Raw genomic sequence first — 12,255 nt, 5'->3', positions numbered from 1 at the left:
AAACATATGAAGCTGCACATTTTGGGCCTCTTCCGATCGCACACTGCTGAAATAGTTGCGTGACCGCTTGAAATCTCAAACGTCTACCAAAATGTCGGTTCACCGTTTCCATTTGCCGTACGGTGCTCCATCCGCAACTTCGTCCCATTGCACTATGGTCCAGGAATCAGTTTTACGCGGAAAGATACATTTTGACCTTTAGAATGAAACATTAGACAAAAACGGTCTTACACAAAGTTGTTTGTATTATTAAAGTCCTTTGTTTGGTGTTATTGAAAATTAGGGTGGACCACATTTTCATAGGAATTGTGTAACTAACTTTCTTATTTGTGGAAATTATATTATACATGCTTCGGCAAAGTTGTAGAACATTCAATTTCAAACAACTTTGTCAAAAAAGTTTTTTTTGTATCTCTTAAATTGACCGATTTAGAGCTATTTTCCTACGGTGACATAGGGTGGTCCGAACAAAACTGGTTTTCTGGCTCTAGAGTTTTCAATTCAAATTTCTAACCAAAGTAGTCTATGAAACACTTTTAGAGCATTAAAAAATGCGTAATTTGGTGAGTGAAGAAACTCGCTATCTCCTTTCGTTTGGTAGTTAATGTTTTTCTCTCAAAAACATGCCTACTTTGATTGTGAATATCTCTGATTGGGGCAAACATAAAAAATATTTTTTGACGGCATTCAAAAGACAAAATAAAATTGTATATTATATCAAAAAATTACAGATGATTTATTTTGTAACTCTAATAAAATGCCCTGAAAAATCGCTTAACTAATACAAACAACTTTGTAGAAGACCCTTTTTGGCTAATGTTTCATTCTTCAGCACAAAATGCATCTTTCTGCGTAAAACTATTCCTGGACCATTGACCTGCATTGACTTTTTGCTTTCTAGGCAAACTAACAAATTCAAAAAATTAAATTGAGGGAATTTAACTTTTTAATGTGTTTTGTGAAGTTTGATATAGATATAGTGAAACGGTTGAAGTCTACCGATTTTCCAACCGAGAGTTGACTGCGTTAACCGGTGACGGGGGGTCTTCTACCGCTGCGCACAGTCAGCTGCCCTGGAAAATGAACTGCTGCGGCTGCTTATCCTCCGTTCTGATACATTTCCTGTATGTGCCCATCAAAAGCGATCGGACGCTCTTAAAAATGGCAGATTACCCGTGAAAGGGGACTAGCATATCCGGACCTTTGCACAACTCTAAACTCAGGGAGACTCCATTCACCGAAGCTGCAGCGTCCAGACCAGGCATCCCTTTCCCGGTTTCAGATACTACACGGCACCACGGCAGATACCACACAGCTGCTTGTGGCTTCTCCGTCAACTCGGTGTTGGTTGCTTTGTGTGCGTACCGGTTCAACGGCTCGAGTGTCCCTTCTGTCTTCAGCCGTTTTGCGACCACCTCATCCACCAAAGTCGCTGACGATCCTTCGTCAAGGAATGCGGCTGTATCGTACTGTCGCTTGCTGACGTAGAGCGTCACCGGCATCATCCGGAAAATCACCGTGCAGTCCGATTTTGGTTTCTGCAGCTGCAGGGATTCTTCTTCCCGGTGCAGCAGCTTGTAGTTTGGCGGCAGCTTGTCGACTACCTCCTGCAACAGCATCGGGTTATTCAGGTGTTCGTTCAGTCGTGTGGTTTTCAAATGGACGCACAATTGTTTCATCGTCATACCAAAATTTATGAACGTCTCCAGCGCTTTCATCAGCAGTGTTTTCAACAGCTTCTCGGACTTCCCGAACAGTCCTTGCAGACAGTCCTGCAGCCACAGTGTATGAAACTGTACTGATGAATTGCGAAAGATGCTGTGATACCGCTTTCCAAGTGAACAGCCGCTCTCTCGTAATTCAGCCGAAAGCTCGCTCCGACCTATCGACAATTTCGCAACATCTCGAGCTTCGACCAACAACGGTTCGCCTAGGATTGTCGGCTCTGTTGCTATGACGGCTGCCTCTCACTCGATCCTCATACGAATCGCTGCTTTCGTCTTCCTCGCTTGATTCCGGCTCGGTGTCGACCATTTCCCACACTATCTCCAACAGCTTCGGCTTAATTTTCCAATTTAGCAATCTCCGACTGCTCATCCAAACACTCGAACACTTTCTGCTTCGGGTTGTTTGCCACAAACAGCGCCTTCTTGGTCCTTCAACGCATTGTTCCTACTAACGCTGCTAGCGAACTGCTTCCTGCTTCCTCTCCGCAGCCAGTGGAGCATCTAACATCTCTTGCATGTGCTGCAACTGCTGCTCCTCCATCTGGCGTTGAACCTGGAGTTCCAGCTCACGCATTTTCGCTCTTGCTTCAGCTGCTCTTCCTTCCAAGCCATCTGCCGAGTTACTCACTTCTTCCGCGCCGCCATCTGCTTCGCGAAGGCCTTTTTCGCCTTTTTAATTTGGCATATCAAATATCCACTATGAACTTAAATCAATATTATTTTAAAACTTCCACTGCACATGGCTAACCCTAGATGTATAGCATTTTATGAAAAAAAAACAGTTGAATATTAAGCCGACAAGAGGTTTTTGTCTTGGTGATTGAATCGCTAACGGAAGTAATATTTTTGTCCTCTGTGAAACGCTATGCGATCACGATTTTTCGATGCACTCATCTATTTATGAGCTTTCATGAAAACTCAATAATTTTTAGTCGGCAGTTTTTGTTTGCAAAACTTTGATCCACAGCACCGTACGCAGGCATGGGAAAATACAGGGGCTCAACAACCTTTCACTTCGGAAATGAGTGCGTGTGTTTCGATCTGTTTGAGATTGCAGGTATCAAAAATCTCTGCATCTTTCCATCGGAAGTTTTCCGGGAAAAATCAACTAATTTTAAATTGTTTGCTGGAATAACAGTACCGACCCCCTTTTCCGACGCTTCCCTAAATTAGTACTGCAGTGTTGACAATTCTTCCAATTTCCTTTTTTTCTTTCCTGTTCTGCTCATACGCTCCAGGAAGTTCCTCTATATTGGATGCGAGTTGTTTGAACTGATGCAGAGTAGGTACTCGCTAACTGTGTAGGGTCGCATCTGAATACAGTGTTAGGCAAAACATTCGGAACTTTCTCGATTTTGCACGCAGATAGGTCAATTTTGTAGACTGATTTTAATGGTTAATGGACAAAAGATCGAAGGACAACATGTCGAAAGGACATAAGGTCGAAAGGTCAAAAGGGCTTTAGTAATATTCTGAATATCAATAAATTTGTTTTTTTCAGTTTTTTTTACACAACTTTTAAAAATATGTGAATGAAGCTTAAATGAAAACCAAATTATTATTATACCCTTTATTTCCGCTTGAGTTTGTATCCTTTGAAAAATACATGTATTTCGACTTCAACTGAAAGGCCGTCTTCAAAGTTTGGTATCGTCTTGGCATTATTTCCTCCTTGGGGCAAAGCCTGCATCTCAGTTTAGTGTTCAATAAGCACTTCCAAAGTACCGTAAAACGGGGTAACTTTGATAGTTTTTTCAAAGAAAACTTGAATATTTATGCATGCTGTTTCAAAGAATTATAGTTTATATTTTTAAAACAAGTACTGGCATCCTAGCTATTGATTGCAATTGATATTTTGCCAAATGATTTATTTTGAATGGATATATAATTTTTCATACAATCGAAAGTCGGGTTTCTGCTTTCGGGTAACTTTGATAGCGGAGTATAAATCGAACAAAATTTAATAATTTACGTAACATTTGTAGGGCATTGCATATCTCTAGGCGTTTAACGTTATATGGAAATTTCTGACTTAAGCTGTGATTACACAGTGCGTGCAATGCACGAAAATTTGTGCAAATTGCACGAATGTTCGCGCGAACTGTATAATATGTGCACGAACTACAAGCGAACATCTTTTAGAAACATATTCGTGCATTCAATCATGTTGATTCGTCGAACTTGTGTTGCATAGCAACCATAGAAAGTTGTATTCCCATTTTCGCCATAGATTGATAAATAATAACATTGGTGTCGGAAAGCAGACTTCAGAGATTTCTCCAGGATTTGATTCGAAGATGTCTCCAGGGATTCTACCAGAAATTCCTCCAAGATAATCTCGACAGACATACAGCGGTTTTTACAGGGCTGGCTCCAGGGGTACGTTGAACAATTCATCCAAGAATTCTATTAGGAGTTCCTCCAGGATTTCACCAAGAATTATTCCAAAGGTTCTCTAAAGAGGAGTAGCTCCTGCAGTGATTCCGCTATAGATTGCTCCGACAATGTTTTGAATGAGATTCATCCAAGAATTTCTTCAGCAGCTGGTACTAGAGATTCCCCCATAGATTATTCCAAGGATTTTTCAGATATCTCTAGTTTTTTTCTGGAGACTTCTCGAAAGATTCCTCTTGAAAAAACTCTGTAGAGATTCTTGCAAAGTTGCAACCACAAATTTCTCCAGCAATTCCTACAGCTTCTTTAGGATTATTAAAGATATTTCTCTAGAAATTCCTCCAGGGCTACTTGCAGGGGGGGTTCCTAGGTAGTACTCTCGAAATTACTCCATGAATAATTCCGAAGATTTCCTGCAAGGGTTGTTCCAAGCATTGTTCCAGAAATTTATGCTGGGATTTCTCCAACGATTATGCAAGTAATTACTTAACGAATTTCTTAATATTTTTCTTCATAAATTGTCACAGAAGAATTACTCCAAGGATTTTCGAGGTACCTAATACTTTAGGGATTCACCCAGAAATCTTTCGAGAGAATTGTTCTGAACATCATTTTTTTCCGAGGATTCCTCCAGATTCCTCTAGAAATTCCTTCGGAGGTTTCCCCATGAATTCCTCCATTTATTGCATCAGAAATAACCTCAAGAATTTATCTAGGGATTTCTCCCAGATTTTTGATCTTTTTTAAAGAATTTTTGGAGACAAATCTGGATAATTTCCTTAAAAGATACCTGGATGGACTCTTGAGGCAATTCCTGTCTAGAGGAACCTCTAGAAAAAATATGCGAAAATCCCTGTTGGATTTCATGGAGGAATCTCCAAAACAAATCCTTAGAGGAACTTCTGTGAGAATCTCTGGTTTAATATCTGAAAGAAGCACTGAAAAAAAAAACTGGAGTCTTTAAAAGTATACCCGAGGAAATCTCTTTAGGAATTCCTGAAAAAAATCTGGAACTACTTTTGATGGAACCCATGAAGAGAGTTTTGTTGAATAATTGAATAATTAAAACATGTTCAAAAAAATTCTCAAAAGGAATCCTTGCAGAATTTTTTTTATTTGAATCCCTACAGGAGTCTCTGCAAAAAATCTGTAGGTATCTCTGATTACCTCTGATATTCTTGACAGAATCTTCAGTGGCATCTGTGGAGGCATCTTCGGAGGAATTCCAGAAGAATTTCGTGACTGTATAGACTATGCTGAAGGCATCCCTAGAGATATCTCTGAAACATTCGTTGGAAAATTTGACAACTTTCTCGAGAAACACCTGTAAAAATCTTTGAAAGTAACCCTGTAGAAAGTATTCTGGAGGAATCTCCGGAGGAGCCTCCCTGTTTGTGTCTCTAGAGAAATTCCTGAAGGAAAGGAATGTTTGTTCTATCGGAACCGCTTTAGAAAATTCTGGAATCTCTGGATTAATTTATGAAGAAATCTTTGGAGATATTCCTGATGGAATGTCACGACTTCTTTAATGAATTAGGTTTAAAAAAGTTATTAAAGTGTTTGGTGGAATAGAATACTTGAGGAAAACTCTAGTGGTAAAGAATTTCAGAAAGAGTTGCCGCAATAATTGGTACTGAAATATCTGTAATTTTAATATTTTTCATTAGTCGCACTTGTCAAGTGTTTCTATTCATTTATTTACAATCGAAACAATAAAAGAGAATTTTGATAACTTATTTGTAAGGAACTAAACGAGTTTTTAAAAACAAATCTTCGAGCTGATCAGTGCAACACCTATAAATAATACTCATATAATATAAATAATACTAATCATCAAGGCCCTATATCTATATCTAACAATCTTTCTACAAACTGTTTGAAGGTGATTGATGAATTATTACGTGGATGTAATTGTACCAGGGAAAATCTCTGGAGAAATTCTAGAAAGAAAAAACCCTTAGAACAACTTTTGGAGAAACCATAATGAGGGTTTTCTGGAGTAATCACTGGAGAAATTCCTGAATCTCGGAAAATCTCGGTAGCATTACCTGGATAAATTGCTGAAGAAGTCCTTGGAGACATATCTAGACTCATCTTTGTAGAAATCTCTGGAGAAATTGCCTGCAGTATCCTTGGAAAAATTTCTGGAAGAATTACTGTAGATGTTTTGCTGAAGAATGCTGTGTCTATATTTTTCTGCAAAAATCCCTGGAACAATCCTTGGACGTATTGCCAAAGTTCTTCCTGAAGAAAATCCTAGAGATCTCTTTTAGACAAATTTCTTGTAAAAATCTTTGAAGAGTCCTTGGAGAAATAGATACCGTAGAGATTTTGAGAATATTATGAATGATAAAACGATCTACTGGGTGTTAATACAACGGTATACAATAATATTCTGTAGAAATGTTTGGAGGGATCTGAGAGAGTTCCTGGAATAATCCCTGCAGGAATTATTAGGGGTAATTTGGGAGAATTACTAAACAATGCAAAATTGGATGAGCATCTGCAGAATTTACGTGATTATCGTTTCAATATTCCATATGACACACATTGAAATTTTAACCAAGAAAACTTAAACTATTAACGATTTATCGCATAATCGTATTGATTGAATGGAGTCTGCAATCAAATTTATTTATGAAATAATACGATTGAACGATCTTAATGCTAATCACAGCTCCTAAACATCAATACTTTGCTTTTATATTATGAAATTATGTATTATCATCACAAAACTGCAGTTTTATTATAAAATTTGTGAAATATTTTGTATTCCGTTTTTCTCACGGTTCCGCTTTTGTCAACTGAAAATTGCCTATCGTGTTGATAAAAACGGAACATACCTGTACCTGTATTTTTTCTAAGGAATTTTTTCCAGAACAAATAGCAAATCCCTGTAAGTTTTCATTGAGGAAGTCAATTGCAGGATTCTCTGGAGGGATTCCTAAAATATCCTTTGAACATTTTTTGGAGGATCCTATGTAGAGATTTTTGTGAAGTAAACTCTGGAGAAATTTATAAAGAGGAATCTCTGGAAATATTCCTGTTGAAATTTCGATAAATTGCTGAAGGAATCCATGAAGACATCTCTGGAGTAAACGAATAGGGCCCTATCGAAACTGATATTGAAATATGGTTGCGATCGAAAGTTTTTTTTAGAAGAATCGATAGAGAAATTGTTGGAGAAATTCCTGATGATAGTCTGGGAGGAATCCCTGGTTATATCCATGAATAAATCTCTGGAGGAATTTGTGGAGTAATCATTTAACACATCTCTGCAGAAAGCTCTGAGCAATTTAAAAAAAAATCACAAAGAAATCCTTGAAGGCATTCCTGGAGGAATCCCAGAAGGTTTTCTTTGAGCCCTAGCTGACCCGTTCCCAAAACTGCAGTTGCGGTTGAGTTTTTGAAAAAAGTGAAGTTTAAATATAGACACCGACACGTTAATGCTTCCAGTGGACTTTAGTCCTTTGAAGGAAGCACCACACTAGACAACGGACTAGCATGCAACGCCCAGTGGCACAGTCGAAAAACATTCCTCACGAAAAGTTTTCCGGCCTGCAGTGGGAATCGAACCCACACTCCTTAACATTATCTCTTTACTTTAATTAAAATTTATGAATTATGATTCATGGAATGATACCAATTGATTTTATTATCAAAATTAACAAATTTGGCTGTTTCGAAAACAATTCCGGGTATCCTGATATAAAAAATGTATGTGTGATATTTGCCATGGCGTCTATTTAAATCTGTATAAAATATCATGAATTTTGAGCTATCGTTTTATTTCAGTATAAGACGGTTTGAAAATGATCACACCTTATCCAGCTTTTTACGCTAGCGTGCTATAAATTTTGAATCACCCCCTTCGAACATTGCTTGCCTACACTATAAATTTTATAGCTCAATCAAAGCAAGCTTTGTGGTTAACTTTCCATGTTGACAACGAATTTGTTTGTCAAAAACGTTCACATTTATTTTCCGGCATTCATAATCAGAGAAGTATTTATTTATGTATTCTTTATTATTCAAGCTTTTCCTTCATTTCCAGGTTGATAATCGAGCAATTTAAAATAGCATATTGAGACAAATAGGATCTATGGACGGACTCAATACTGATTGTTTTATTATTACAACTAGTGCATCGGTATCCAATCATGTTTTAGTATGCCGTTCAAAACGAAAAATGATAATTTTGAACAAAATGAATGTGTAGAATATCGCTACAAGCCTTTTTAAGCGACATATTGAAGCAAAATATAGTATAACTCTTGAGAACATGTCAGTGAAAAACACGACAAGGACATCGAGAACTGCTCAACCATACGCTGCTTATTAGCCATGTCTAATCCCGATCAGTTTTCCTCTACCTTGGATTGTCTCTATAGTTAAACCTGGTCAAAAGTTATCAGGCCTTAAATTAATTATGACAGTCCGTACGTTTAATAGTGCTAATAACTTATTCTAAGAGTCAATATCATATTACATATATAATTCCATCATTTACTTTTGTTTTGCCCTCAATTTTTATTTCGACGAGCTCAATCCTCCCAAAATCTTTGATTCCGATACCAAACTTTTCCAAAATTCAGCTGCAATGATTACGCACAGAAGGGGCGGTATCGATAAACAGCATCTGTCTTGGAAAAACTACAAGGGTCACGGAAAGGGCTGTATCTATATTCCAGAGATTACCAATGCAACGCCAATGATAAGTTAGAAGTCCAGTACCCTAATGAAAATTTGAAGGTATTTGTAGAGGAAACCATAAGGGAATTTCTGGAAACAATTCAAGAAGAAAATCTGAAGCAATGTCTGAAATAGTTTTTGTAAAAAAACCTGTAGACATTTTTAACGAAAACATTCAATGAAAAAAATAATCGTAATTCACTAAGAATCCCACCAGGACATTTTCTCTTAATTACTTATAGTATTCATCTACGAGTTGTTTCAGGAGTTCTAACAGGTTTTTTCCTTGTTTTTTTCTCAAACAAAATCTAGAAGGATAACTCCAGAAATTTATTATGAGTCCTTCCTAAAATACTTTTAGGGAATACTTTCTTCAGCTCTGATTTATTCATCTAGGAATTTAAAAAAAAAACATCTAAAAATTATTAGGATTGGAAGAATTCATCTTATATGTGCCAGAAAACATTGCTTGAGAAATCTCGAGAAACTGTTTAAAAATCTTCAAAGATTGTGTAGAATAATTTGTTGAGAAAGTGGTGAAGGAATTCCTGGAAGTACTAATGAAACTAAGAATTCCCTATAGGTTTCCAGGGAACAATTGTAGATTTATTCGGAAAAATATATATTGTAAAATTTATAGAGTATAATTTTTGAATTAGAACAAATACTTTAACAAAATAATGAAGAAGTGGTTCAAGGAAGTCTTCTACATAATTTCGTAAAAAAATCTGTATCAGCAATCTTAATTCTCTATTCCAACTACAAATTACATTTTTGAATAGAAGCCTGATAGGGGTACAGGTCAGACTCGATTATCCGGAGACTCGATTATCCGGGGACTCGATTAACCGGGATTCGATTATCCGGAATTTTAGGGGCCTATTTTGTAAATCGAGCAGATTCATGTGACTCATCTGTATTCATTGTCGATCAAAGCAAGCATGCATATTTCAGATGTCACCCGTCGACTCCCATAGTAATCCAGTCACATAGAGTGACAACTATCGAAAAACTCGAGTGAGAGAGCTGAGTCGAGCATATTTTTCGGTCGACAGTGACTTCAGTCGAGTCATTTTGATCGACTCGACTTATAAAATAGACCCCTTAGACTCGATTATCCGGAATTTGTTTCTTGTTTTTCAATTTTTATGCATAAATCTGAGATAATTTGGTATTGCAATATACAATATGAATGGTTTTGCTGTTTAGAACGTATTTAAGAAAAGGGGGGGGGGGGGTATGAAAAGGTGTTTTTTTTTTTGTGCATACTGCTCATTTTTTTTTTTTTTTTTTTGTAAAGACCCCTAATGTTTCTAGAAAAAAATTTCTGGCTATGCCATCTTATCATATGAATATAATAACGAAAAAAGATAATATTTAAGTTCTTTTGTCAAAGATTTCAATTTTTTTCTTAGTGATTCAATTATCCGGAGTGAAAAAAAAAAATCGATACTGCGGATAATCGAGTCCGACCTGTATTAAAATAATCGTAGGAATTTCTATGATTCGTGAAGTTCTTCCCAACAAACATTTTTGCTAAATAAGAGCTGAACAAATTATTCTTCAGCTTATTTCAGTTTAACAAACCATCCCAGTTTGTGAAAATGCTTTCGCTAAGAGATTGGAGACCATATTCAAGTTCTATGATAACTAGGCTGTCAAAAAAAGTGACCAACTATTCAAAACCACATCAAATAGTGATCGTAGAACAGATTGTTTGTAAGCGTTTCTAAAATGCTAATATCGTATCAATTTTTTATATTCGTATATAAAGCCACAAATGCTCTCGATTTATATGGAAACAGCTCTTACATGAAGTGTCATACTAATATTCTTTAGTTTTGCATTCGTTTCGCTTAACCGATTAACAGAAATTATGATATTTGGTGTAGTATGTGATGGGTAACGCACTATCAAAGTTACCCGCATCATCAAAGTTACCCCGTTTTACGGTAATTAACTGAGAGCTTTCTTTGCCAAAGTTGCCATTTTCGCATTCGTATATCGTGTGGCAGGTACGACAGTACTCTATGCCCAGGGAAGTCAAGGAAATTTCCTATACTAAAATATCCTAAACCGATCGGGAATCGAACCCATGCACCTTCAGCATGGTATAGCCGCGATCTTTAGCCACTCGACTAAGGCAGGTCTTTAAAAAATCTTAAAATAGGATCATCAACAAAGTGTTTGTAAATTTGACCCATGCTTTGAGTGATATATCGAATATATTGCAAAAACTTTGTCCGTTACTGTAGACACTTTTCGCCGGAACGCACGGCTTCGCTGGCCCGAGTCACAGCCATAGCTGTGTCGCTACTGCTGCTGCTGCTGCTCGTTTGTTGAATTATTTGATTAAGATATTTGAATTTGTTTTGCTTTCATTCTTTGCAACACGGTTCCAATTTTGTGCCACCCATTCTTCCCCCCAGTGGGGAACCAAAGGGTGGCCTCGGCTTGTCCCGCTCGTATCGGGTTGTGACAGGCCATGGCCGCCACCGACGACAGAACTCCACGACTCGCGCTTAGATGGATGACACGGAGGGGTCGATTTTGGAGGAGTGGTTTGGATAAAATATGACCTCTTTTGTTAGGTGGTGGGGAATGGAGGAGGGGAAGATGGTTCAAAACGACAACTTAAGCTCAGTATTTTACAGATATATTCCGTTTTGTCTCAAATTCCTAACAAGATATACAAAAGCTACCAATTTCTGTAATAAATTGGAATAGCAACAAACTGTTTTTCTAGGAATGATATTTCCTACTCGGTAGGTACTGAAAAGTTTCAATTTTCATAAGAATGTAAATTGGACAATTTTACCGCACGAGTGCATTTTTCACCACATTGCCCAGGGTTGTTCTCCTCGGGGTATTGGCACGGAACCAGAGTACAATCGTTTGAAACAGTTTGGACAGGAAAAAAATTGCGTCCCCCGTGTGAGTTCAGCTCACAGATATTTTCGGCTCACCGGGTTCTGTTTTTTTAGTAGCTTTGTTTAAAATATTTCAACCGGTTGGTTTAGGCAGGGCATCAGGTTTTTCCACCAGTTTGAACTTTTTTCTAGAGGCCGTCGTGTGAATTTGTTGTTATTGTTTCTCCGTAAAAGCCGAATTTTATTATCTTTTTTTGACCACTCGTTTTAGGCCATATTGACCGAGGAAATTAAAATTGTGATGAGATGAAGTGGCCGGGACAAAAACTGCGTTCACAACATGAGTGAGGATAGGCATTGATGTGGTGGAATTCTGCATGTGCATCCGGATACTGGCAACGTGCAAAATTAATTATTTTCATAATGAGATTTTTGCAGCCGTTTGTGATCGTTCGACACATTTTTATTAGAACCAAAACTGTATCCAGCATTTTTCATTTGACCTACCTACCGTTTCTGGACTAATTTCCGCCAGGCCTACCCCTTCGCCAAAATACTTGATTTCGCTCCGT

Source organism: Aedes aegypti, chromosome 3 (genome assembly GCF_002204515.2).
Source record: "Aedes aegypti strain LVP_AGWG chromosome 3, AaegL5.0 Primary Assembly, whole genome shotgun sequence".
Classification (NCBI taxonomy): Eukaryota; Metazoa; Arthropoda; class Insecta; order Diptera; family Culicidae; genus Aedes; species Aedes aegypti.
Note: the sequence above shows the minus strand (reverse complement) of the source record.